We start from the raw sequence: 27,274 nt of genomic DNA on the forward strand, positions 1-27,274 counted from the left end.
AGCTCTGGAGAAAGGCGGAGGTCGTTGGTGGGGATCGATACAGGCCGCGTTTTCGGCGTGGAGCTGAGCCGAGCACGCCCCCGGGACCCCTTGCGGAGTGGAGATATTTTCTCCTCCTGTAGCAAAGCATCAGCTTTGAGCTTTGGAGCGGCCATTAAGGCTCGCCGCTTGTGGGAGGATTGCGCTATCAAAGTGTCTGGTCAGTTTATTAGTTTACAGGTTATTGCTTCCAAGCGCCGTGCTTTATCGTTTTCAATGCTGGTTCTGTCGGCAGCAGAAATCTAGTTATTTCTTATTTGGATTTATAGTGGGCCTGGCTCCTCGGGGGCTCAGCAGCAGCAGCAGCAGCAGAGGTCTTGGGAATGAAGGATTCCCAGTGCCGAAAGGTGTTACTGCCTTAGCAGGGCTGGTGCCAACTGAGGGCAGGGTGGTACCCTTGCCAAAGCACCCAAGGCCCAGCCTGCTTGCAAGAGTCTCCTGGGCCTGCTCCTAAAATCATAAGAAGGGCCTGGCTGCAGGATCAGACCCCTCAAGTTTAGCATCCTGCGTTCAGAGCGGCCTCTGGGAAGCTTGGAAGCAGGACCTGAGGGCAACAGCTCCTCTTTGCGATTCCCAGATTCCCTCCACCGTTGCAAACTGCATAGTTTTGCAACTGGATCTCACTCTGGCCCAAATGATGATGGGAAGGAGATATTGAGAAGGCAGAGGTATTTCTTCCTTATCTTTTGAAATAAAAAAAAATTAAGGTCTTATATATATAATAAATGTTCATAAATGTACCAATGTCTGGAGCAGCACAGGAAGACATTCCTGAAACCACTTTGACTCCCTGAAACCATTTTGACTCCCAAACTGAACAAATGTTTTCTCTGCAAGGAGGGAGGGGGTGAGGGAACCTTCCCTTTGTCTCAGGAAGTGGGTGATCACCATCTCAAAGGAATGGCCAGACTACCAGGAAAGGCAATCAGATAAGGCATTGTCAGAAAACCTGCCAGATAGGAAAAACAACAACACTCAAATTTCTGTTGTAGACCGCCTTTTCTGTGATGTAGGTATGATGTTTGTGGGGGGTGGTCTTGGGCTACACCCCTTCTGTGATGTATGTATGATGTATGGAGGGGTGGTCTTGAGCTCCATGGCAGGGAATTTAAAATGTCTATAAAAGGGCAGGCACACCTTGGTTCTAGGTCCTCCTCCTTCTCCTGCGTGAGAGGGGATCACCCTGTTGCAACAGTTCAATAAAGATCAGGCTTACTGGCTGCTTTGCTTCTCAATATTCTCTGGTTGGCCTCAGTTATTTTCTCCGACCGATGGAGAACCTGCAAAGGACTCTATAAGGGGCTCTTGTGTCCCCCATAAGGGAATAAGGGCAGATTTTTGTTTATTACATTTTAATACTAGTGCCCAGAGGAGGCAGCGAGAACCACCAACTTGAATGACTTTTAAAGTTTAGACAAGTTCATACAGGAGAGGGCTATCAAGGGCTCCTAGCCAGGATTGCTAGACTGGCAATCTCTGCAGAATTGTCTCTGAAGACCAGCTGCTGGAAATCACAGGAGGGACCTTGCTCGGCTTCGGCTTCTGGGTTTCTGATAGGGGCTTCTGGTTGGCCACTGTAAGAACAGGATGTGGGACCAGATGGGTCACTGGCCTGACCCTGCAGAACTCTTCTGAGGTTATGTTCTTTGAACCTGGGTCCATCCAATGGAACTGAACAGACGGAGAGAGTAGCTGGGCAGCTCATTAAAGCTCCCTTCTCCCCTCCATCAGACCCTCCCTGCCTGCGGAGTGGGGCGTGCTCTGGTTATCTCCCGCTTGGACTACTGCAATGTGCTCTACGTGGGGCTACCTTTGAAGGTGACCCGGAAACTACAACTCATCCAGAATGCGGCAGCTAGACTGGTGACTGGGGGCGGCCGCTGAGACCACATAACACCGGTCTTGAAAGACCTACATTGGCTCCCAGCACGTTTCCAAGCACAATTCAAAGTGTTGGTGCTGACCTTGAAAGCCCTAAACAGCCTCAGCCCAGTAGACCTGAAGGAGCGTCTCCACCCCCATCGTTCAGCCTGGACACTGAGGTCCAGCTCCGAGGGCCTTCTGGTGGTTGCCTCCCTGCAAGAAGTGAAGTTACAGGGAACCAGGCAGAGGGTCTTCTCGGTAGTGGTGCCTGCCCTGTAGAACACCCTCCCATCTAATGCCAAGGAAATAAACAACTATCTGACCTTTAGAAGACATCTGAAGGCAGCCCTGTTTAAGGAAGTTTTTAATGACTGGTGTTTTAATGTATTTTTAATATTTTGTTGGAAGCCGCCCAGAGTGGCTGAGAAACCCAGCCAGATGGGCGGGGTATAAATAAGTTGTTGTTGTTGTTGTTGTTAAATAACACCATAAAAGAAAGGTGCTAAGCCAATTCCTATATACTCACTTACTTGGCAACAAGTCCCACTAGAACAGGGTTTCCCAAACTTGGATCTCCAAATGTTTTTGGACTGCAATTCCCATCATCCTTGACCAGTGGTCCTGGCTAGCTAGGGGTGATGGGAGTTGTAGTCCAAAAGCAGCTGGAGACCCTTAGTTTGAGAAAGCCTGCACTTTACCCTGCTTGGGATGTGCCTAGAATTGCCCTGCATGGAATGCTCTTAAACCAATAGTTATCTCATGGCCATGGCAGATTGAAATTGCCAGGCATCTTCTCTGGCTGCTTTTATTTTATAATTTTTGTGTGTGTGTGTGTGCATCCAGCAGCACTTTTTCTGCTGCACAAGAGAGTCGTGGCTGAGCTGCTTTTGCCCAAGGCTATGTGTAGAGGGAAGAGGTGGACAGCATTGCCGGAGGGGTGTAAGGGAGACTGCAGTGCATTGCCACATCTTTGCCCCCTGTGGAAAGAAACGTACCTGCTTAGCTCAGGCCAGGGGAAAAGCATGTCTGCTATGCATGCAGAAGGCTCAGAGAGATTTAACGGGGAGATAATCTGGGTTACTGGGAAGAATATGAATGGGGGGGGGAAATAAAGTAATTTAAGTGGACCTCATTTAAGTATGATTTGGGGCGGGTGAGAGGAAGGGCGATAGAGTGGTTGGAGTGGTGGACTAGGACCTGGGGGACCAGGGTTCAAGTCCCCACCTGGCCAGAATCCTCCCTGTGTGCCAGGATGCTATCAGCATCTCCCGGCCGGTTGCCCAGGAAAGTATAAAAACAAGGAAAAGTTTCTTACAGTCCTTTTTTATTTCATTCTTTACAGAGAGAGGTTATGGAACCCAGGCTCTTGGATAATGGTGTTGTCCTGAGTGAATCTCCACCCTCCGTCTCTCCCACTTCCTCATTCGTCATCATCATCACCTCCTCTATGGGTGCTGTGATGTGCCCTCTGTGAGCGGTGGACTTGTAATCTAGTGAACCGGGTTCGCTTCCCCGCTCCTCCACATGCAGCTGCTGGGTGACCTTGGGCCAGTCACACTTCTCTGAAGTCTCTCAGCCCCACTCACCTCACAGAGTGTTTGTTGTGGGGGAGGAAGGGAAAGGAGAATGTTAGCCGCTTTGAGACTCCTTCGGGTAGTGATAAAGCGGGATATCAAATCCAAACTCTTCTTCTTCTCTGTCTTTGAGCTCTTTGCTCTCCTACTTTCAAGGCTCACCGGGTTCTGGGAGATGGAAGCTGTGGGATGCTTTCTCATGACAATGTGTCAGCCCGGTGTTGCTCTGGCTCTCCCGTGATTTCCCAGCTTTCACCCTCATCTGCCTCTGAGCTGCGACCTACCTCAAACCCCTGTTGTGAATCTATACTGTTTTCCTCTTCCTCCGCCCTGGAAGGATCAGGGTCAGGGTCAGGGTCAGGGTCAGGCAGTCTCCACCATTCCTCCTCTGCCCAGTCCCTGACACTGGGTGACCTTGGGACAGCTACAGTCTCCTAACCCACCTCGCAGGGTTGTTCTCAGGATTAATGGAAGCGGGGGAGAAGCATGTTTCCTCCCTGAGCTCCTTGGCTCAATGAATGCGACAAATAAATAAAAGAGTAATGAATCAGAATAATTGAAAGGAAACTGAAGTGAATTGGGGCAGGATAAGTTGGGGAATTAAAGAGGATCCGGCTTCAGGTGTGTGGGAATGTTCTGGGGTGCAGGAGAGGATATATTGACTAATTATATCCTTATCCAACTTGTGCTAACAAGTTCCCAAAATATCAGCAGAGTTTATAGACATTCCCCTTTAAGTTCGCAACGGTAACGTGTGCACAGGTTCGCTAGAACCTCTATAATAATTACTCTGGTAATTTCCCCTTTGTTCCCTCTTAAAATACAAGACACAACACAGTCTTTATAAAAGTATAAAAGATTCACGATCTGTTCACAATATGATCCCAGACGGCAGACAGGCTTGAAAAGGTAAAATACACTTAGAATCTATCTTATAGGAAGATAGGCCTCTCCTCTCTTGGCTGAGAGCCAAGAGGGCATCCTGCTTCTTCGAAAGGTGATGACACAGAGAGAGAGATGGCTCCCTGCCCTGTGCTTTTGTCATTACCTGCACAGGTGAGGCCACACCCACCTCTGGTCACATGCGGAGGAAGTCCGTCCCCAGGAAGTTTACCTGTTTGCTGGACAGACATCCCTCCCCATGTTGTAACATGTACACTCTAGGAATGTTGTCATTGACTGCTCCTGTGTTTACATCCCACAAGGTGATCTGGGCTGCCATGCACAACAACAACAAAAACAAATTTATTCCCTGCCCATCTGGCTGGGTTTCCCCAGCAACTCTGGGCGGCTCCCAACAGAACACTAAAAACAGAACAAAACTCCAAACAGTAAAAACTTCCCTAAACAGGGCTGCCTTCAGATGTCTTCTAAAAGTCAGATAGTTGTTTATTTCCCTGACATCTGATGGGAGGGCGTTCCACAGGGTGGGCGCCACCACTGAGAAGGCCCTCTGCCTGGTTCCCTGTAACCTCACTCCTCGCAGTGAAGGAACCGCCAGAAGGCCCTCAGAGCTGGACCTCAGTGTCCGGGCAGGACAATGGGGGTGGAGAATTTATTCGTGGCACTTGGGAAGTTACTTCCCTCGCCCTCCAACATTTCTCTGACGAAATTAGGGATATCCTATTCCACAATAATAGTAATTTTATTACTTTTACCCCACCCATCAGACTGGGTTGCCTCAGCCACTCTGGGTGGCTTCCAACATATATGAAAACATAATAAAACATTAAACATAAAAAACCCCTTCCCTTTACAGGGCGGCTCCCAACAGAACACTAAAAACAGAACCTTTCAGATGTCTTCTAAAGCTTGCATAGACACTTCTCTCCTTGGCTTGAGGGTCGCACAACTCCATACCCTCCAGCATTTCTCCAATGGAAATAGGGGTGTCCTAAAGAAAAGCAGTGATGTGGGTGGCGCTGTGGTGTAAACCACTGAGCCTTGGATGTCCTTCTGAGTGGACAGAGGGAGGACCGGGCCATCAGTGACCTTTGGCAATGGTTGGCTGTTAGTGTGAGGCTGTCATTTTTCAGGACCTATCCAGGATCTTGAGAAAAGGGGCAGGCAGAAGGTGGTTAATGGCATTTGATAGACCGGTGGGCAATTTGTGGTCAATTCACAGAAGGTTCTGACTCCGGGTGGCTTAATAACAGCAGCAACGAGGAGAAAACTCTCTAAATAAATTTGGCAGCTTCCTGGGAACAGGGGTTGATGGCTAAACTGCACCGGGAATTTGTAGCTTTGTAGGGGGGAAGGAGAGGGACGCGGGTGGTGCTGTGGGTTAAACCACAGAGCCTAGGGCTTGCCGATCGGAAGGTCGGCAGTTCAAATCCCCACGATGGGGTGAGTTCCTGTTGCTTGGTCCCTGCTCCTGCCAACCTAGCAGTTCGAAAGCACATCAAAGTGCAAGTAGATAAATAGGTACCGCTCTGGCGGGAAGGTAAACAGCGTTTCCATGCGCTGCTCTGGTTCACCAGAAGCAGCTTAGTCATGCTGGCCGCATGACCCAGAAAAACTGTCTGTGGACAAACGCCAGCTCCCTCGGCCTGTAAAGCGAGATGAGTGCTACAACCCCAGAGTCGTTTGCAACTGGACTTAAACTGTCAGGGGTCCTTTACCTTTTTAAGGAAAAGCATTCTGGGATCAAATCAGAAACCAGGACAGCTTCTGTAAATCCTGGACTGTCGCTGAAAAATAGGGGCACTTTGAGGGTGTGTGGCAGCTCTCGGGGCCCTGATCCCATTGGCCCAGAGTTTGCAGGGATTTGTAAGCCAGGCCGATCCCTTGAAAGCCGGCAGTGAGAGAATCACGTGCGTCGAGAGCTGTGCCCTGAAAAATGCAAAATATTAAATAAACTGAAATTCCATTTTGCATTCAGGAAATCCAGAAGAAAGCTGATGTGGCTGTGACTCACGCTGTTCTTGTTATGCAAAGTCCTCTTCCCGTTAGGCTCTGGTCTGGTGTAGTCATTGACGGGGGACGACAATGAGCAATAATGGGGACTTGATTGTTCCAAGCATCTGGAATGTGAGTCATTCCCATCTTCTTTCCCAAGGCCGTGGGATGGAACCGGCTTTGCCTGGCAGAATCTGTTGATAAAAGGACTTGGAAACAACCACCGTTTGGACTTTTCGGTTGTTCGCACACCCTTAGCTGTGTGCTTGCTCTTGCAACTTGTGCAGATGTGCAGATAAACAGTTCGCTGCAGCCACAACAAGTCAGTTGATCCTTCTTCTCCAAAAACAAGTGTGAGAGCTGTCTTTTCCCCCGCCACCAACTTTGGGGGTATGAGCTCATATGTGAGTTCTGAAACTCCATGGTTCCATTGCCCCTGTTTGTGACAGTCTAGCAATCATGCGTTTGTGACTGGGCTGCAGGTCCTCTGACAAAATGCTCCCAAGGCTATGGTGTTGTTATGTGCAGTCATACCTCGTGTTGCGTTAGGTTCATGTTGCGTCTTTTCAGCTTGTGAACATGGCAAACCCAGAAGTGTATACAGTGGTACCTCGGGTTAAGTACTTAATTCATTCTGAAGGTCCGTTCTTAACCTGAAACTGTTCTTAAGCTGAGGTACCACTTTAGCTAATGGGGCCTCCTGCTGCCGCCGCGCCGCCGGAGCACAATTTCTTTTTCTCATCCTGAAGCAAAATTCTTAACCCAAGATACTATTTCTGGATTAGTGGAGTCTGTAACCTGAAGTGTATGTAACCTGAGGTACCACTGTACTTCCAGGTTTCGCCCCACACGCATGCACAGAAGCGTTCCGAGCGCTTCATGCATGCACAGAAGTGCTCAGTCGCTCTGCACACATGCGCAGAAGAGGTGCTCTAGTTGCGGACTTTTTTGGGTGCAAATGGCACCCTGGAATGGATTGTGTCCGCAACTAGAGGTACCACTGTACTAAGATTGGATCCTAAAACAACTGGCAGGTAGGATCCTAGAATGCAGCAACTTGATTGGTTTGCAGGAGCAGAAGAAGAAGAAGAGTTTGGATTTGATATCCCGCCTTTCACTCCCCTTCAGGAGTCTCAAAGCGGCTAACATTCTCCTTTCCCTTCCTCCCCCACAACAAACACTCTGTGAGGTGAGTGGGGCTGAGAGACTTCACAGAAGTGTGACTGGCCCAAGGTCACCCAGCAGCTGCATGTGGAGGAGCGGGGAAGCGAACCCGGTTCCCCAGATTACGAGACTACTGCTCTTAACCACTACACCACACAAGCCCAATTGGAACCCAGGAGGAAGTTAATCAGCTTATTAGGCCGATAGGATCCTAGAGTGCAACAACTGATTGGCCTGCAGGAGCAGCCCAATCACGCTCCAGGAGGGAAGAAGAATCAGCCAATCAGATGGGACTCATTGTGTAAAAAATGTATATAAAAGCCTGAGGTTTGGGGGGAAATTCAGTCACTGTTTTACGAACTGCAACAAAGAGCATGAAATCACTACGTGACTCCGAGTATATTTCAAGTGTGAGCCCCAGCACCTGCCAGCTACAGACTGCCTAGAAGGCTCAGGGGGAGAAAGAGGCAGAGAGAAACAAAGTCAGGATATCTCCTCTTTTCCAGGTAGCTTAGGAAGATTGGGGCATAGGGAGCTGCCATGGACAGAGCCAAATATTGTCTGCTGTGACTAGTAGAGGCTCTCCAAGATTTCAGGCAAGAATCTTTACCCAAGCAGTACCTGATGTTATAAGAGTCACAAGTATAGAATAAATATTCACAAATGCACATATATCTAAATATATGAACCATGCGTCTGGAATAGGATGGGGAGAGCATGTTGGTTGACACCTGCTGATGGTTTTATTTGGTGGCAGAACTGGCATGGGGTCAGTGGACAACATTTACAGGGCCCACAATGCCCTGGTGGAATGATACATCCGAGATTACTGCTATAAGAATTCTAAGGTCCCAAATATAAATTAAATGTTCATCAATGTACAAGATAAACACATGCCTAAGTACCGTATTTTTTGCACCATAACACTCACTTTTTTCCTCCTAGAAAGTAAGGGGAAATGTCTGTGCGTGTTATGGAGCGAGTGCCTGCGGGTGGCGGGTGGCGGGGGGGGGATCTGCTGCAGTCGTGAGCAGAGGATCCATGGTTCCCCTTCCTTCCTTCCTCCGTGGTTACAAAGCATGGATCCACATGGGTCCTCAGGATTTTTGCATTGGGCTACTCCAAACTCACTGTCAGATCACATGTCTGTGGCCACAGCATGAACCACAAAAATCATATATCCACTATTTCGTTTAGAATATATTTTTTCTTGTTTTCCTCCTCTAAAAACTACGTGCGTGTTATCGTCTGGTGCGTGTTATAGAGCGAAAAATACGGTATATAAACCACCTGTCTGAAATAGTATGGGAGAGCAATCCTGAAGCCATTCTGACTCTCCCAATGACCCCAAATATTCCTTTGCAGTAAGGGAGACAAACGGGGAAAGCCTTCCCACTGTCTTTTTGCTTACAAATCCTGCCTCAAGGGTGTATTTGTGTATGAATAGGCTGAGCCTGTGACCTGGACTCAGGAACTAAAAGTATTAACCATCACAAAAAAATGGCCAGGCTGCCCAGGTAATGCAATCAGTGACCATTGTCAGGTATCCTGGCAGGCAGACAGGATTTCCGCTGTAGACTGCCTCCTTCTGTGATGTATGTATGAATGATGTTTTGGGGGTGGTGGTCTCTGACTACAGGGTGGGCAATTTCAAAAGTCTATGGAAGGGCTTGCGCACTATTGTTCTGGGTTCTCCTCCCTCCTGCGTGTGGTGAGTGGAGACCCTGTTGCAACAGTTCTTTTAATAAAGATCAGGCTTACTAACCGCTTTGCTTCTCAATATACTCTGGTTGGCATCTGTTACTTCCTCCTACCGACAGGGAACCCACTTAAGGACTCTATACGGGCTCTGGAATGCCCCATAAGGCAGGCATGGCCAAACTTGGCCCTCCAGTTGTTTTGGGACTACAATTCCCATCATCCCTGACCACTGGTCCTGTTGCTAGGAATGATGGGAGTTGTAGTCCCAAAATGTCTGGCGAGCCAAGTTTGGCCATGCCTGCCATAAGAGAAAGGGAGCAGATTTTCTTATAACACGGAGATTGGACCCTGGACCTTCTGCAAGAAAAGTAGATTCCCTGCCATTGGCCTCTTTAAATAAAGGCGCCAGTCCTCATTGTTCCGAAGAAAGAGCTCAGTTACACAGGAAGCTGTCAGACTACTGGGTCCATCTAGCTCAGTATGGTCTACACCAGGGGTGGGGAACCAGACGTGGACATCCTCAGCCCCATCTGGTGAGATATGGGATGGAGCTGCCCCCCCTAGGGAAATCCTTTGTGTACGTCACGCAAAAGACACCTGTCCTTCTGGAGTCAGATTCATGGGAGGCTGGCGGAATAAACTCCCCTTTCTAATCTCATTTGGAATTGAGGGTAATTTTTCGACTTGCGTCGCTCAGCCAGAGGTTAATTTGATTGGGCTTGGGTTATTCATTCATGCTCGGATTTGCAAAGTATCACTGCGGAGAGGAGAGGTCCCTGTTAGAGTTGGCTTCGTTACCAAACGTGGATTTCATTCTGTTTCTCCTCCTGCCTGATGCATCACCTTTCCACCTCTGGTGCTCGGTTTTGTATAATGCCCTGTTTCCCCCCTGCTCAGTTCTTGTGGAGTGGGGTGGGTCATTCCCACCAAGCAAAAACCGGAAGATTTCTGTTAAATGACTTGTTCTGGAGATGGGCTGTGCAGTTAAATCTGTCCTGGAATCCTAGAATCGCAGGGTTCTAGGACAGATTGCAATGCAGGAATCTTTTGCTCAATGTGTCGTGTCGGGTTAATTGCAGGCCTGTTCCCTCCCGTTGCAGGCTGAGTCAAACCATTGGTTCATATAGCTTAGTAGTGTCTGCACTGACTGGCAGCAGCTCTCCAGGGTTTTGAGCAAGAGCTTCTCACTCAGCCCTATTGGCAATTGAACCTGGACCTTCCTGCAAGTTCCCACAGTTTTGTCCTGCATGGGTGGCGCTGTGGGTTAAACCACAGAGCCTAGGACTTGCCGATCAGAAGGTTGGCGGTTTGAATCCCCGTGACGGGGTGAGCTCCCGTTGCTTGGTCCCTGCTCCTGCCAACCTAGCAGTTCGAAAGCACGTCAAAGTGCAAGTAGATAAATAGGTACCGCTCTGGCAGGAAGGTAAACGGCATTTCCGTGCGCTGCTCTGGTTCGCCAGAAGCGGCTCAGTCCTGCTGGCCACATGACCCGGAAGCTGTACGCCGGCTCCCTTGGCCAGTAAAGTGAGATGAGCACCGCAACCCCAGAGTCGGTCACGACTGGACCTAATGGTCAGGGGTCCCTTTACCTTTATGCATTTTTCATTTTCCCGTAAAGTACAATGCTTTTCGATGTATTGTTGAGCTTTTTTTTTTTAAAAAAAAACCTCCCCCAAAATTGAAGTTTTTGAGCTATTTTTTAGCTCAACATTTCCGACATGGTGTTGCCATATGCCTGGGTTTTTTTTTGAAAATTCAGAAATCCCACCCTGATGCTATTTCAGGTGGATGGAATTCCAGATGTATGGCAGCCCTAGCATTTGTTTGTTTCATAAAGTTTATATGTTGCTTGATAGACGGAAGAAACCTCAAGGTTAGGAAGTGTGTGATGTGAAACACAAGAGCAGTCAAGTACAACATTCCTAAAGTGAACGTGTTTACACATGGGGAGGGATGTTTGTCCAGCCAGCAGGTAAACTTCCTGTTTCCTTTTGGGCTGGGACAGACTTCCTCTGCATGTGACTAGAGGTGGGTGTGGCCTCACCTGTGCAGGTAACAACAAAAGCACAGGGCAGGGCAGCCATCTCTCTCTTTTTGACTACATGCATCGAAGAAGCAACATCTGCTTAGCCAAAGATGCTCTCTTGGCCTCCAGCCAAGAGAGGACAGAGGGACTGTCTCCTTGTGAGATAGTTTCCAGGTATATGTTACTTTTCTAAGCTAAGTCTGCCTTCCGATTGTGAACAGAATGTGAGTAAACTCTTTTTATACTTTTATAGAAGACTGTGTTGTGTCTGATCTTTTATGAGGGAACAAGAGGAAAATAACAAAACAGTTATTATAGAGGCTTTAGCGAACCTGAGCAAACGCCTCCGCTGTAAGTTTAAAAAGGGGGATGTTACTCTGCTAAATTGTGAGCTTGTTAACACAGGTTGGAAAGGTTATAATCAAACAATATATCCTTTCCTGTATCCCTGAACATTCCCACAGGAAGAAGCCTCAAATCCAATGAAGCTGAACACTGGTAGATTCAGGACAGATACAGGACTTATTTACGCATGGAACTCACTCCTGCAGGCAGCCATTAATGACCACCAACCTGAGTGCTTTCCGTGGAGGAGAAAGCTATCGATGGCTACCAGCCACGATGGCTCAGCTCTGCTGCCATGGTCAGAGGCAGCAATGCTTCCGAATGCCAGCAGCTGGAAACCACAGGAGGGAGACCTGCTTTTGTGCTGGAATCCTGCGTGTGGGTTTCTCAAACGAAACAAAAATGCAGGGATTAAAAAACAGCCGCCCACCATCAAGAGAAGGTGTAAATAAGGAATCAGAAGAATGAAGAAGTCGTTCCAGGCAGAGTTTGCCGTGGAAGGGCAAAGGCGTCTTGTGTTTGTAGCAATCTTCCCTCCCTTCGTTTTCTCCCTTATAAATCCACCTGCATCTGGGTTTACTGGCTAGTCTTGGCTGCAGATCATCGCAGACCCTGGGTGGTGCTGCTGTGCTGGCGCCCCGATGATTTATGGCGGCATTAATCATCGTACCTGTTCCCGCCTGCCATTTTTCAATTAAATTGTAAACCTGCGCCGAGGATCAGTCATTAACTTTCAAGGCGTGAGAAATGGTCCCTTATGTTTGGCCTCCTTCAGAAAACACTGTCACGGTTGCACGCCGTGAAATATGCTTCCCTCTCTCTCTCTCTTCTTCTCTCCCAACCAAACAGGGCTTTGAAAAGCAGCCTCCTTTCCTGTGAAGCCTCTCCGCTCCTTCGTCTTTGCTGCTACGGTTCATGCCCTGGTAAAACCCCACGTCCGGATTATTGTAATGTCCCCTACCTGGAGCTGCCTGTGGGATTCTCATAAGTCCCAAGGAGGAGTCCCAAGGAAAGCAGGTGGGGAAAGTTGGAGGGGCTGCCTGTTGACCATTCATGGGAAAGGTCCAGCAGGTTGAGAAGGGCTGTGTCCGGGCCTTGCAAGAAGGAGGGAGGGAGTTACAATGAATAAGGTCCTGGGAAGGTCCCAGCAGTGCAGCCCTCCAGCGTTCCACTCTGTCCTCTCTTGTTTGTGGGTGCCAGAGTTCATGGGTGCCAGGCACCCAAAATTCTTGGAAGTAAGTGTTGGAATTGAATCAGTGCTTGGAAAGTTAAACTGGAAGTCAGACTCTTACTGAGACCACCTGAGCCTCAAATAACAGCCTCAATGCTTTTTGATGCATTTTTTTTTTTTTTTGCATAAGATACATATGAAAGAAGGTTCTTTTTATCATAAGTGGTGGTCTTGTAGTAAGGTTAAAGCTTACTGGGAAATGATATATAATGAATTGAAAAGGATGTTCAAAATAATTTTTGTGGAGAAAAACCCCAGAAGCTTTTCAATGGCAGGATTATTGTATTAACCTGCAGTTTCATAAGAGTATATATTTAAAGCAGATAATTAAATGAGCCAACTAAATGACTTTGGATCTGCAGAAGATATTAAAAAATAAATTTAAGGAACCACATAAAGAGGGGGAAGGAAGTCAAACTTTGAAATGTTAAATTGATTGTAAAAGTAACGAAATGTCTAAACCTGAAAAGTATAAATAAAAGCTTTTCTAAAAAGGAAAAAAGACATAAGATACATATTTCTGCATCCACTTTCTGCACACTGTGACTGCATTGAACACGACAACTCATGGACAACTCACAAAGCTGAATGTTGGAAGGTTCGGGACAAATAAAATAAAGGCTTTATTAAAAAGGCGTGTAGTTAAACTATGGCAAGCCCTCCCTCTGGGGGCAGGAATGGCCATCAACTTGGCTGGCTCCAAATTCATGGAGGAGAAGGCTATCAAGGGCTACTACTAACCAAGACAGCTATGCTATGCTTCCAGAGTTGGAAGCTGTAAATACTTCTATTTGTGTGCTGGATGCCACAGGAGAAGAGAGTTGTGTGGGATGTGAAACACAAGAGCAGTCAAGTACAACATTCCTAGAGTGAACATGTTTACACATGGGGAGGAATGTTTGTCCAGCCAGCAGGTAAACTTCCTCTTTCCTTCCGGGCTGGGACAGACTTCCTCTGCATGTGACTAGAGGTGGGTGTGGCCTCACCTGTGCAGGTAACGACAAAAGCACAGGGCAGGGCAGCCATCTCTCTCTCTCTTTGACTACATGCATCAAAGAAGCAACATCTGCTTAGCTGAAGAGAGGACAAAGGGACTGTCTCCTTATGAGATAGTTTCCAGGTGTATGTTACTTTTCTAAGCTAAGTCTGCCTTCTGGGATCCGATTGTGAACAGAGTGTGGGTAAACTCTTTTTATACTTTTATAGAAGACTGTGTTGTGTCTTATCTTTTATGAGGGAATAAGGGGGAAATACCAGAACAGTTATTATAGAGGCTTTAGCGAGCCTGTGCAAACGCATCCGCTGCAAGTTTTAAAAGGGGAATGTTAGTCTGCTAAATTGTGAACTTGTTAACACAAGTTGGAAAGGCTATAATCAAACAATATATCCTCTCCTGCATCCCTGAACATTCCCACATTTGGAAGCCATGACAGGCGCGTAGTTAAACTATGGCACGCCCTCCCTCTGGGAGCAGGCATGGCCATCAACTTGGCTGGCTCCAAATTCATGGAGGAGAAGGCTATTGAGGGCTACTACTAGCCATGACTAGCCCCTTCATGGATCACTGCCTTGCCGTGGCGAAGGGGCTTGAATAACTCAGAGAAGATATGAGCTATGCCGTGCAGGGCCACCCAAGATGGACAGGTCATAGTGGAGAGTTTTGACCAAACGTGATCCACCTGGAACAGGAACCGGCAAGCCACTCCAGTATCCCCGCCAAGAAAACTCCATGGACAAAGACAACAGGCATATAAAAGTTATGACGCTGGAAGATGAGCCCCTCAGGTCGGAAGGCGTCCAACATGCTACTGAGGAAGAGTGGAGGACAAGTACAAGTAGATTCAGAGCTGATGAAGCGGCTGGGCCAAAGCCGAAAGGACGCTCAGTTGCGGATATGCCTGGAAGCAAAAGGAAAGTCCAATGCTGTAAAGAAAAATATTCCACAGGAACCTGGAATGTAAGAACCATGAACCTTGGTAAGTTGGATGTGGTATAAAATGAGATGGCAAGAATAAATATTGACATCCTGGGCATCAGTGAACTAAAATGGACGGGAATGGGCGAATTCAGTTCGGATGACTATCACATCTACTAGTGTGGGCAAGAATCCCGTAAAAGAAATGGAGTGGCCCTCATAGTCAACAAAAGAGTGGCAAAAGCTGTACTGGGATGCAATCTCAAAAATGATAGAATGATCTCGATACGAATCCAAGGCAGACCTTTTAACATCACAGTAATCCAAGTTTATGCACCAACCACTGGTGCTGAAGAAACTGAAATTGACCAATTCTATGAAGACTTACAACACCTTATAGAAATGACACCAAAGAAGGATGTTCTTCTCATTATAGGGGATTGGAATGCTAAAGTAGGGAGTCAAGATATAAAAGGAACAACTGGCAAGTTTGGCCTTGGAGATCAAAACGAAGCAGGGCAAAGGCTAATAGAGTTCTGCCAAGAGAACAAGCTGGTCATCACAAACACTCTTTTCCAACAACACAAGAGACGACTCTACACATGGACATCACCAGATGGGCAGCATCGAAATCAGATTGATTATATTCTCTGCAGCCAAAGATGGAGAAGCTCTATACAGTCAGCAAAAACAAGACCTGGAGCTGACTGTGGCTCAGATCATCAGCTTCTTATAGCAAAATTCAAGCTTAAACTGAAGAAAGTAGGAAAAACCACTGGGCCGTTAAGATGCAATCTAAGTCAAATCCCTTATGAATACACAGTGGAAGTGAGGAACAGGTTTAAGGATTTAGATTTGGTAGACAGAGTGCCTGAAGAACTATGGATGGAGGCTCGTAACATTATACAAGAGGCAGCAACTAAAACCATCCCAATGAAAAGGAAATGCAAGAAAGCAAAGTGGCTGTCCAACAAGGCCTTACAAATAGCGGGGGAGAGAAGGCAAGCAAAATGCGAGGGAGATAGTGAAAGATACAGGAAATTGAATGCAGATTTCCAAAAAATAGCAAGGAGAGACAAGAAGGCCTTCTTAAGCGAGCAATGCAGAGAAATAGAGGAAAACAATAGAATGGGAAAAACCAGAGATCTGTTCAAGAAAATTGGAGATATGAAAGGAACATTTCGTACAAAGATTTCCATAATAAAAGACAAAAGTGGAAAGGACCTAACAGAAGCAGAAGACATCAAGAAGAAGTGGCAAGAATACACAGAGGAACTATACCAGAAAGAAATGGATGTCTCGTATACCCCAGGTATAGTGTGGTTGCTGACCTTGAGCCAGACATCCTGGAGAGTGAAGTCAAATGGGCCTTAGAAAGCACTGCTAATAACAAGGCCAGTGGAAGTGATGATATTCCAGCTGAACTATTTAAAATTTTAAAAGATGATGCTGTTAAGGTGCTACACTCAATATGCCAGCAAATTTGGAAAACTCAGCAGTGGCCAGAGGATTGGAGAAGATCAGTCTACATCCCAATCCCAAAGAAGGGAAGTGCCAAAGAATGCTCCAACTACCGCACAATTGCACTCATTTCACACACTAGCAAGATTATGCTTAAAATTCTACAAGGCAGGCTCAAGCAGTATGTGGACTGAGAACTCCCAGAAGTGCAAGCTGGATTTAGAAGAGGCAGAGGAACCAGAGACCAAATTGCAAACATGCGCTGGATTATGGAGAAAGCTAGAGAGTTCCAGAAAGACATCTACTTCTGCTTCATTGACTATGCAAAAGCCTTTGACTGTGTCGACCACAGCAAATGATGGCAAGTTCTTAAAGAAATGGGAGTGCCTGATCACCTCATCTGTCTCCTGAGAAATCTCTATGTGGGACAAGAAGCTACAGTTAAAACTGGATATGGAACAACTGACTGGTTCAAAATTGGGAAAGGAGTATGACAAGGCTGTATATTGTCCCCCTGCTTATTTAACTTATATGCAGAATTCATCATGCGAAAGGCTGGGCTGGATGAATCCCAAGCCAGAATTAAGATTGCTGGAAGAAATATCAACAACCTCAGATATGCAGATGTCAGGGAACTGACATCGGAGGAAAGGGAAGTGGTAAGGCTCCCAGAGACTGGGAGAGAGTCAACAGCCCAAGCAGGGACCAGCAGGGGGAGCGCGGGGTCTCTGGAGGAGGAGCTCAGTAATGCTGAGAGAGATGCAGCAGCCCAGGCAGGAAGCAGCAGGGGAGAGAAAGGGGTGAGAGACACTTCGAGCGAAAATAGCGGGGAGGTGTCAGAAGCGACTGCAGGGAGACCCATGCTTCGCCGGAAGCTGCCACGTCGTGAGTCCAGGAGACGCGTTTCCGTTAAGGAACTTCTTTGCTGGAAGCGCTTCCGCAGGCAGCCACTGTCAGACTCTACTAGTGACTAGAGCAGACATGTCTGAGGAGCTCTGTCACACACAGAGGTTTGTGGGGTCGCACAAACTCTGAAGGGGCACAATTTTAAGCACAAGCAGCTAATCATCCCCTGACAGCAGTCTGACAGTCTTTGTACGCTGCCTGTGCAGGAGAAAGCATCATGAGCAACCCAGTCGGAACCGGAGACGCAGGGGTTGGAGCTGGTCCAAGCTTGGAAGAAAGGTATCAAGCTCTGGAGGTCCAACTTGCGCTGCAGACGGCGAGGCTCGAGGAGAGAAGGGCTCAGGATGCAGACAGAAAGGGGAGAACCACTCAGTTCCCCAGGAAGGTACCAGGATTGGTGCAGAAGTTTGGGGGGGACCCCAAGGATTACCATGCCTTTAGGACAGAGATGCAATATGCCCTTAATGTGCAGTTTGATGAGTTCCCTGATGAGGAATCGCGAGTTGCTTTCGTAATTGGGCATCTTGAGAAGGGGGCGCGAGACTGGGTTCGACCCCTGATGGCAACGCACAACGATATCCTAAAGGACACTATGAAATTCTTTCGTGCAATGGATATCATGTTTTCCAGCGATATTGAGGAAGGGGTGGTGCGCAGACAGCTAATGGCTTGCAAGCAGGGAAGCAGATCTGTCCGTGAGTACTGGACTGAATTTACCATGCTGATTCACAGATTGGGGTGGGATTTATCGGCAGCACCCATTCAGATGCTATTTGAAGAAGGTCTTTCTTCAGCGGTGAAAGACGAGCTGGCCAGGAGCCCCAGGGCGGTGTCTATGGATCAGCTGACCAAATCTGCGCTGACCATTGGAGCGCGCCAGGAGGCAAGAGCCTTGGAGAGGCGGGAAGGGAGAGGGGAACGTTGGAAGGAGTTACGCATTCCAGACATTCCTGAGCCAGCTTTCCCGCCGGCAGAGCCGATGGAAATCGGAACAGCCCGCGCGCGCGCAGTTTCAAAGCCCAGTGAGGGGGCGAAGAAGGAGGGAAAGGGAGCCCGGAAATGCTATCTCTGCCAACAGCCAGGCCACTTTGCCAGAGTCTGCCCCCAGAGGAAGGAATGGCAAGGGATGGTGGGAGCTGTTGAGGGGGAAGAGCAGGGAGAAACGGAGCAGGTAAAAGCCAACGCCTGGTTGCCAGCAGGGCACTGCAGCCAGGCCAAAGAGCAGTGAAAGTGCCCCTTCCCCAAGTGCCAGTGCCAGAAGCTCCTCGACCTGCTCTAGTGATTGAAGTGTCGCTAGAGCTGCAAAATGGACACCCCCTAAAAATAAAGGCGCTGTTGGACTCAGGCAGCTCCTGCAATTTCATGAGCAAGGAGTTTGCTGCTGAGCACCAGATACAGACTATCCCTTTAAGCAACCCCCTGCAGGTGACCACGATCGATGGCAGGGAACTGTTGGGAGGAGGCGTCAGCTTGCAGACCGTCCCAATGATAATGAGGGTGGCAAGGCACACAGAACTGATAGCGTTTAATGTGGCCACCTTGGGAGGCGCTCCCATTATTTTGGGAATGAGCTGGCTAGCCCTACATGATCCGCTGGTGGGCTGGCATCAAAGAGTGGTTTCCTTCGGTTCCGCACATTGCTTAGAACACTGCAGGGGGGAAAAGGGGTCAGCAGGGGCCCAAGCCACCTTAGCAGGGACGGAAGTAATGGAGAAGGGGAAGGTGCCACCACAGTATGCTGATCTCAGCGACGTGTTCAGCGAGAAGGAAGCTGACCAACTACCCCCGCATAGGCCCTTTGATTGTCAGATCAATTTACTCCCTGGAGCACAGCTCCCTGTAGGCAAGGTGTATGCCATGTCAGACAGGGAGATGCAGGAGTTGCGAGCGTTCATTGACAAGAACCTGAAGAGAGGCTTCATCAGAGAGTCCAAGGCAGCGGGGGGTAGCCCAGTGTTTTTTGTGGATAAAAAAAACACGGACAAGCCGAGGCTGGTATGTGACTTTCGGGCCCTAAATGCAGTGACAGAGCCGGCGGCTTTTCCTATGCCCAGGATTGATGATATTTTGACCAGGGTGCGAAAAGGAAAGATTTTTACAAAGCTGGACCTAAGGGGGGCGTACAACCTGATACGTATAAGGAAAGGGGATGAATGGAAGACCACCATGTTCACCCCTTTGGGGGCATTTGAATACCTCGTTATGCCTTTTGGATTACAAACAGGCTCCGCGTGTTTTCAAGCCTTTATGAACCATGTACTTGGGCCTTTGCTCTACAAGAATTGCGTGGCCTTCTTAGATGACGTGTTGGTGTATTCGGAGAATGAGGAGCAACATGTGAGAGACGTCAGAGAAGTGTTGAGCAGGCTGCAAGCCAACAGACTGTGGGTGAAACTGGAGAAGTGTCAGTTTCATACCAAGGAGGTGGAATTCCTGGGGTACCGCTTGTCAGACAAGGGGTTGGCCATGGACCCCGGCAAGGTTCAAGCGGTGCTGGAATGGAAAACACCCAAGACCAAGAAGGATGTGCAGAGGTTCCTAGGGTTTGGAAACTTTTATCGTAGGTTCATCCGAAACTTCGCCCACCTGACGGCGCCCATCACGGACTGTCTCAGCAGCAAAAAGAAGTTTGTTTGGACGGGGGAGGCGGAGCGAGCGTTTGAGGAACTGAAAAGGGCCTTCGCCTCTGACGAACAACTTCTACATGTGGATTTACAAAAAAAGCTGAGGGTCGAAACAGACGCTTCTGACAGAGCCATAGGGGCGGTGCTTCTTCTGCAGCCGGGGAAGGAGGGGTCAGAGTGGCGACCGTGTGCCTTCTTTTCGCGAAAGCTGAACAAATCTGAGAGAAACTACACGGTGTACGACCGGGAACTTCTTGCGATTTATGAGGCCTTCCGGAGATGGAGGCACCTACTAATTGGTGCACAACAGAAGGTGCAAGTGTGCACGGACCATAAGAATCTAGAGTATTGGAGAACTGCGCGAGTGCTCAACCAACGGCAGTTGAGATGGGCCCAGGAGTTCTCCAAATTTAACTTTGAGATTTGTTACGTACCAGGCCCGGAGAACGTTAGGGCGGACGCTCTCTCACGCAAACCTGAATATTTGGAGGGAGAGGGTGCACCCGAAGAGACCCATGTCATTCCCGAGGACCGCTGGGTGTGTGGGGCGGTATTGGTGGGGCAAAGGGAACTGGTAGAGGGAACGGTGCAGGATGAATACGCCCAGGACAAACTCAGGGGTCTCAGGAGGGAGGGAGACAAACCCGGGGGTTTTGAGGAGAGAAACGGGGCGTTGTACTACAAGGGAGCGTTATACATACCTGAAGGGGAATTGAGGGAAAAGGTACTCAAGCAACTGCACGATAGCCCCACAGCAGGGCATTTTGGGCAACACAAAACCATGTGGCTGGTTACCAGGGAATTCTGGTGGCCCAAGGTCAGGGAAGATGTGCGTGAATATGTGAGAGGGTGTGACCGATGTCAACGAGCCAAGGGGGAGAGGCGGGCACCGGCAGGTTTATTAGAACCACTACCCACGCCGGAAAGACCATGGGAGGCAGTGGCAATAGATTTCATGACTGATCTGCCCAGGTCCAAAGGGAAGACAGCCATCATGGTTGTGGTAGACCTGTTAACCAAGATGGCCCACTTTATAGCCTGCTCACATGCGGTCACAGCAGAAGAAACCGCTAAATTGTTTGTGGAAAATGTGTTTAGGTTGCATGGTGCCCCCTTGAGGGTGGTTTCGGACCGAGGGAAACAATTTACTTCCAGGTTCTGGAGGAAGCTCATGAGCTTATTGCATGTAGAGGTGAATTTTTCCACTGCCCGTCATCCAGAAACCAATGGGCAGGCGGAAAGAGCTAATGGTGTCCTCCAGCAATATTTGAGGTGTTATGTGAATGACAGAGAGAATGATTGGGTGGAGAAGCTGGCGTTGGCAGAATTTGCCTATAACAATGCAGAGAACGTGTCCACGGGGATGAGCCCTTTTTTGGCCAATCACGGGTGTCATCCCCGAGCCTTCCCAGGGGGGGAGGGGGAGAACTGGAGCGTTCCTGCCGCAGAACAGTTCGTTGAAGAAATGGAAGCGATCCATCGCCAGCTCCAACTTAATTTAAACAGGGCGAAGGAGGAATATAAGAGGCAGGCAGACAAAACCAGAAGGGAAGGGGAAAGCATTAGGGTGGGGGACCAGGTGTGGCTGTCCACCCAAGGGTTACCATTTAAAGGAGGTTGTAAGAAGTTAAGACCCAAAAGACTGGGCCCATTTGAAGTCACGCAACAGGTCAACCCAGTGGCTTTCAGACTCCGGTTACCGAACCACATGAAGTTGCACCCAGTGTTCCACAGATCATTGCTGTCACCGTATATAGGGGACAGAGAGGGGAGGGTCAATAGGGGACCAGCTATGGAGGAAAAAGAACACAGCTACCATGTAGCGGAGATTCTCGATTCCAGGTGGAGGGGAGAGCAAGTAGAGTATTTGGTAATGTGGGAAGGGGAGCCGGAGTCGGAAAACACCTGGGTCAGGGCAGAGGATGTAGATGACGAGGTTTTGATTGAAACTTTTCATCAGAGATTCCCTAGAAAACCCCAGCCAGTGGCGAGGTTCCGGAGGGAATACTTCGCCACCACCGACGAAGAAGAAGAGTTGGAGGGGTTCGCTGATTCCGAGGTGGAGGAGGATTCAGCGAGTCGGAACGAAGACCGATGGAGGGAATTGTTCGAGACGTCTGAAGATGAAGAGGATTCTTTTAGGGGTTTCAGCTCATCACCGCCCAGAGGAGAGAGTAGGGGCGGGGGAGAGGGGGGCCCTGGAGGGGAGGTGGATGTCAGGGAACTGACATCGGAGGAAAGGGAAGTGGTAAGGCTCCCAGAGACTGGGAGAGAGTCAACAGCCCAAGCAGGGACCAGCAGGGGGAGCGCGGGGTCTCTGGAGGAGGAGCTCAGTAATGCTGAGAGAGACGCAGCAGCCCAGGCAGGAAGCAGCAGGGGAGAGAAAGGGGTGAGAGACACTTCGAGCGAAAATAGCGGGGAGGTGTCAGAAGCGACTGCAGGGAGACCCATGCTTCGCCGGAAGCTGCCACGTCGTGAGTCCAGGAGACGCGTTTCCGTTAAGGAACTTCTTTGCTGGAAGCGCTTCCGCAGACAGCCACTGTCAGACTCTACTAGTGACTAGAGCAGACATGTCTGAGGAGCTCTGTCACACACAGAGGTTTGTGGGGTCGCACAAACTCTGAAGGGGCACAATTTTAAGCACAAGCAGCTAATCATCCCCTGACAGCAGATGACACAACCTTGATGGCAGAAAGTGAGGAGGAATTAAAGAACCTTTTAATGAGGGTGAAAGAGGAGAGCGCAAAATATGGTCTGAAGCTCAACATCAAAAAAACGAAGATCATGGCCACTGGTCCCATCACCTCCTGGCAAATAGAAGGGGAAGAAATGGAGGCAGTGAGAGATTTTACTTTCTTGGGCTCCATGATCACTGCAGATGGTGACAGCAGTCACGAAATTAAAAGACGCCTGCTTCTTGGGAGAAAGGCGATGGCAAACCTAGACAGCATCTTAAAAAGCAGAGACATCACCTTACCAACAAAGGTCCGTATAGTTAAAGCTATGGTTTTCCCAGTAGTGATGTATGGAAGTGAGAGCTGGACCATAAAGAAGGCTGATCGCCGAAGAATTGCTGCTTTTGAATTATGGTGCTGGAGGAGACTCTTGAGAGTCCCATGGGCTGCAAGAAGATCAAACCTCTCCATTCTGAAGGAAATCAGCCTTGAACGCTCACTGGAAGGACAGATCCTGAAGCTGAGGCTCCAAGACTTTGGCCACCTCATGAGCAGAAAAGACTCCCTGGAAAAGACCCTGATGTTGGGAAAGATGGAGGGCACAAGGAGAAGGGGACGACAGAGGACGAGATGGTTGGACAGTGTTCTCGAAGCTACAAACATGAGTCTGACCAAACTGCGGGAGGCAGTGGAAGACAGGAGTGCCTGGCGTTCTCTGGTCCATGGGGTCACGAAGAGTCGGACACGACTAAACGACTAAACAACAACAACAACTAGCCATGACAGCTATGCTCTGCCGCCAGAGTCGGAAGCTGTAAATACTTCTAAATCCCAGTTGCTGGAAGCCACAGGAGGAGAGAGTTGCTCCTGTGCTCAGGTGCTGCTTGCGAGTTTCCCATTGAGGCATCTGGTTGGCCAGGGTGAGGATAGGATGCTGGACTAGGCGGGCCATGGGCCTGATCCAGCAGGCTCCTCTTATGTTGTAACTGTAGGAATAACGGAGGACGATGGAAGGTTGGATGCAGTGAGCTGCGCAGGAGCAAGCTGGCAAGCCAGCTCCAAGCAAGCTGCCGCCCAGTTCTGCAGAGGCTCCTTTTATTAACAGAAGTCAACAATTGGAAACAGTAGTGAAACCACTCTGAGCATGACGTATTTCCATCTAAGCACATTTCCAGCATTAGCGAATACACCTGTTAGCAGGTATTTTCCTAAAATCTTCCCCGACACTTGATTACATCTGCGTCCCCGGAGAGCCAGCGTGGTGTAGTGGTTAAGAGCGGTAGTCTTGCAATCTGTGGAACTGGGTTCGCTTCCCCGCTCCTCCACATGCAGCTGCTGGGTGACCTTGGGCCAGTCACACTTCTCTGAAGTCTCTCAGCCCCACTCACCTCACAGAGTGTTTGTTGTGGGGGAGGAAGAGAAAGGAGAATGTTAGCTGCTTTGAGACTCCTTCGGGTAGTGATAAAGCGGGTTATCAAATCCAAACTCCTCTTCTTCTTCATGCTCCAGCCAAGCGTTATGGCTAGTAACCAAATCTGTGAGAGGAGAAACGGTTAGGGGGAAACCCCTGTTTTCTAGCCAAGAGGCAAAAGTTCAAGGAGCATGGGCGCAAGGCTCCTTGGCACATTGTTGCTGTCGGATTCTGGAGCCGCAGTCAGAGGTCACTGGCCTTTTCTCCAGGCATTTGGCTTGAGATCCTTGTTGACCTCCCCGTCTGCGTCTCCCGGCAGGATACAGGCGAAGTCACTATCTGCGATCCCACTCAGCGTGAGAGGGACACACACTCTCCTCCCTCCTCCCTGCTTCCCTCAGGGAGGGGTAAAGAGATAGACAGAAATCTATTTACATGTCTTTATTCCTGTCATTCCAGCAGTACAGAGAAACGTGTCTGCACTCTCCAGTCTCCAGCAGTAGAGTAAGAAACTCCACCCCTGTACTTCCAGGTCAGGTCAGATGACACTCTGAGCTAACATCCGGTGCTCAGTGCAGTGAATAGACTGCCCCTTTTTTCCAATAGTACAGTCCCAGACATCAACATCCTGTTTTGCATTCCAGACACCTGCAGCTGGCTTTCGCATTGCTGCTTTTTCCTGACAGTTGCATGCCGGGTGCTAGATGTGCCTCAGCACAGCAGAGCGTTACCTCCACAGTGACCTTATGCCCTCGATGAGCCAGCTTTTCCCTGCTCCCAGAAACACCTTTCCTTTCCCTTTCCTTTCCTTTCCAGCAGTGTCAAGGGAGTCCCACTGCTCTTTGAGGAACCATGTGTAGGCTCTCTCCTGGCAGACAGCTCAGGGGTAAAGAGCACCTTTGAATCCTCACGGGGGCAGCATGAAGAAGAACCCTCTGGCGGGGAATGCGTGTCCTTAAATGAAGTGAATGGGTGTCCTTAAATGCCTTTGGGGATTCCAGCCTCCTTTGCAGAGCGTACCCCAGGGAGTCTCCTGCAGGTGGTGCCTTTGTCAGGTGGATCAAGGTCCCAGGAGGGGGTCGTTCTGGCAGGTGTCCTCTGGGGGGAAAGGGAAGCGGCTCATCTCCAGCCTGGATGAGAAATGGATGCTATAGCTATAGCTGCAGCTGCAGTGAGAGGCTAAACAAAGCAGCCACAGTTGGGCAAAGGGAGGACCTCCTAGCCCAGCCCTCTTATCATGGTTTTCACCCTGCCCAGAACTCGAAACTGAAGTCTCCTGAGATGAGGAGCAAAGCAAGTAAGACCCCCCAGCACCTCCACATTGCCAGGAGTTGTAAGAGCTGGGCATCTGCAGGATGAAGAACTCCGACTCGGGTTATGTTTTCTGCTGAAAGTTTTGGTGCTCAAATAGATACGGGACATAAGCAAAACGAGGATCAAGAGTACAACAGTGAAGAGGCTGATCCAACAAGCAACATCCCTTCTCGAGTCCCGCCATGTGGGAATGGGGCAGGCACAACTTCAGTGCGGCAAAGCAGGACTTGTCTTTTGGACTGGGCAAGCAAACAAGAACAAGAAAGAAGATTCCACCTAAACATTAGGAAGAACTTCCTGACAGTAAGAGCTGTTCGACAGTGGAATTTGCTGCCAAGGAGTGTGGTGGAGTCTCCTTCTTTGGAGGTCTTTAAGCAAAGGCTTGACAACCATATGTCAGGAGTGCTCTGATGGTGTTTCCTGCTTGGCAGGGGGTTGGACTTGATGGCCCTTGTGGTCTCTTCCAACTCTATGATTCTATGATTCTTCATGCCTCTTCTGGTTCTGGGAGACCCAGTAAGAAATCAGATGCCTGCCATGTAGACGGAGGGGAGCTTGTCACCGCAGGAGGGAGAGACACCACTGCCCCTTCACCAGCTGGACTCATCTCTGAGGTTAGTGAGGTGGTGCCCTATTTGCCCCAATGGAGCATCTTCCACAGGCCTTGGAGATTTAATTCCTTGTTTTTTGCAGATTGGAAGCTGAGCCTGGGATGTGTTTGTACAGCAGAAGAAAGGCCATCCAAAATGTGACTGGCGCCTCTGGAAATCTCAGATGTGAACACGCAACAAACAAGCAAAGAAAGATTAAACATCTGTCATGCCATTGACAACTGGTTCATCACACACTTCCCAGGTTGTCAAAGTCACATTCCTCCATCTTCTAGGTCATGGGCTGAGATACCAATGCCTGCCAGAGCCTGCTTGGAGTGGGCCAGGCCCCATCTTCACCATACATTTAAAGAGGATTCATACCACTTTAAACGATCATTGCTTCCCCCAAAGAATCTTGGGAACTGTAGTTTGTTAAGGGTGCTGAGAGTTTGGTAGGAGGCCCCTGTTCCCCTTGCAGAACTGCAATTCCCATAGTTCCCCAGGAAGAGATGCTGACTGTTAAACCTCTCTGGGACTTGTAGTTCTATAAGGGTTCTGACAGTTCCCTTTAAAACTACAGCTCCCAAGGATCTTTGCGGGAATGTCATGGCTCTTGGAAGTGGCATGAAACGGCTTTAAATGTACAGTGTAGACGGGGCCTCAGGCAGCGACCAGAGGAGCTTTGGAAGCTGAATGCCCTTTTGAAAACTCATGGGGGGGTTTCCACCTTTCCCACGGGACCCAATCCTGTCCGATCTGGTCTGCATGGAGTACACCGTAGCTGGATTCATTTCCTCTACAGTTCTTCTTTTCCCACCCAGCTATGCTTCCTCTCCCTGATCTTCTCCATATTAAAAACAGGTTTATGCCATTTTTATTTAATCAAAAGATTCATTAAAAGAGAATCAAAGGATGGAGGTGATGGGGGGAGGGAAGGGAGCCCTTAGGGATAGAAAGCAGTAACTCAATCACGGGAATCTCAGTCGAACAGCCCACAGGAGACCAGCGCTAAGTTCTTCCCAGTAAGAAATCAGATGCTTGCCCACGTAGACGGAGGGCAAATGCCTCTGCTCAGCTGGGTCTGCCAGAGTCCCGGCGGACTTGCAGAGGCGAACGCAGAAACCCATTTAATGTGTTTTTGTGTTTAGCTTTCTCTTTCCCCTTGCTGGCATTGTCTAAATTGCAGTAATTTCATTTCCCGGCTTCGCGCCGACGCTACCAGTGCCTCCTTTCTCCATCTGCTAAGATGAAGATGGAAAAGTTTAATATTCTTTGGTGAGAGCCGGACCCCCCACCACAACTGCCTCGCAAGTCCCAGATCATTTCCCCTCGTACGAGGCAAGTTCGCAAGCGTCTGCCATCCTGCATGTATCTGCCCAGGTTTCCTAAAGGATATGTCTTCTTCATAGATGAGAAGCAAGCATGATGGAAAGCAACACTCTAGTCCTCAGTGTACCGGGCCTGAGTGGCGAGGTGAGAGAGAGAAAGGGAATCAGATATAGGAGGACAGCTACAATCTCAATTAAACCTCCTC

At 49.0% G+C, this 27,274-nt stretch overlaps 1 long non-coding RNA gene across 1 annotated transcript; it reads left to right on the top strand.

Annotated features, from left to right (window-relative positions):
- LOC309519195 lies at positions 1 to 26,415 on the top strand. The gene is made up of 3 exons (XR_014213743.1): positions 1 to 199; positions 12,460 to 12,627; positions 25,841 to 26,415. It is a non-coding gene; the product is annotated as an uncharacterized lncRNA (long non-coding RNA).
- The last annotated feature ends 859 nt before the right edge of the window (positions 26,416 to 27,274 follow it).

Source organism: Podarcis vaucheri (assembly GCF_965113315.1).
Source record: "Podarcis vaucheri genome assembly, chromosome: 14".
Classification (NCBI taxonomy): domain Eukaryota; kingdom Metazoa; phylum Chordata; class Lepidosauria; order Squamata; family Lacertidae; genus Podarcis; species Podarcis vaucheri.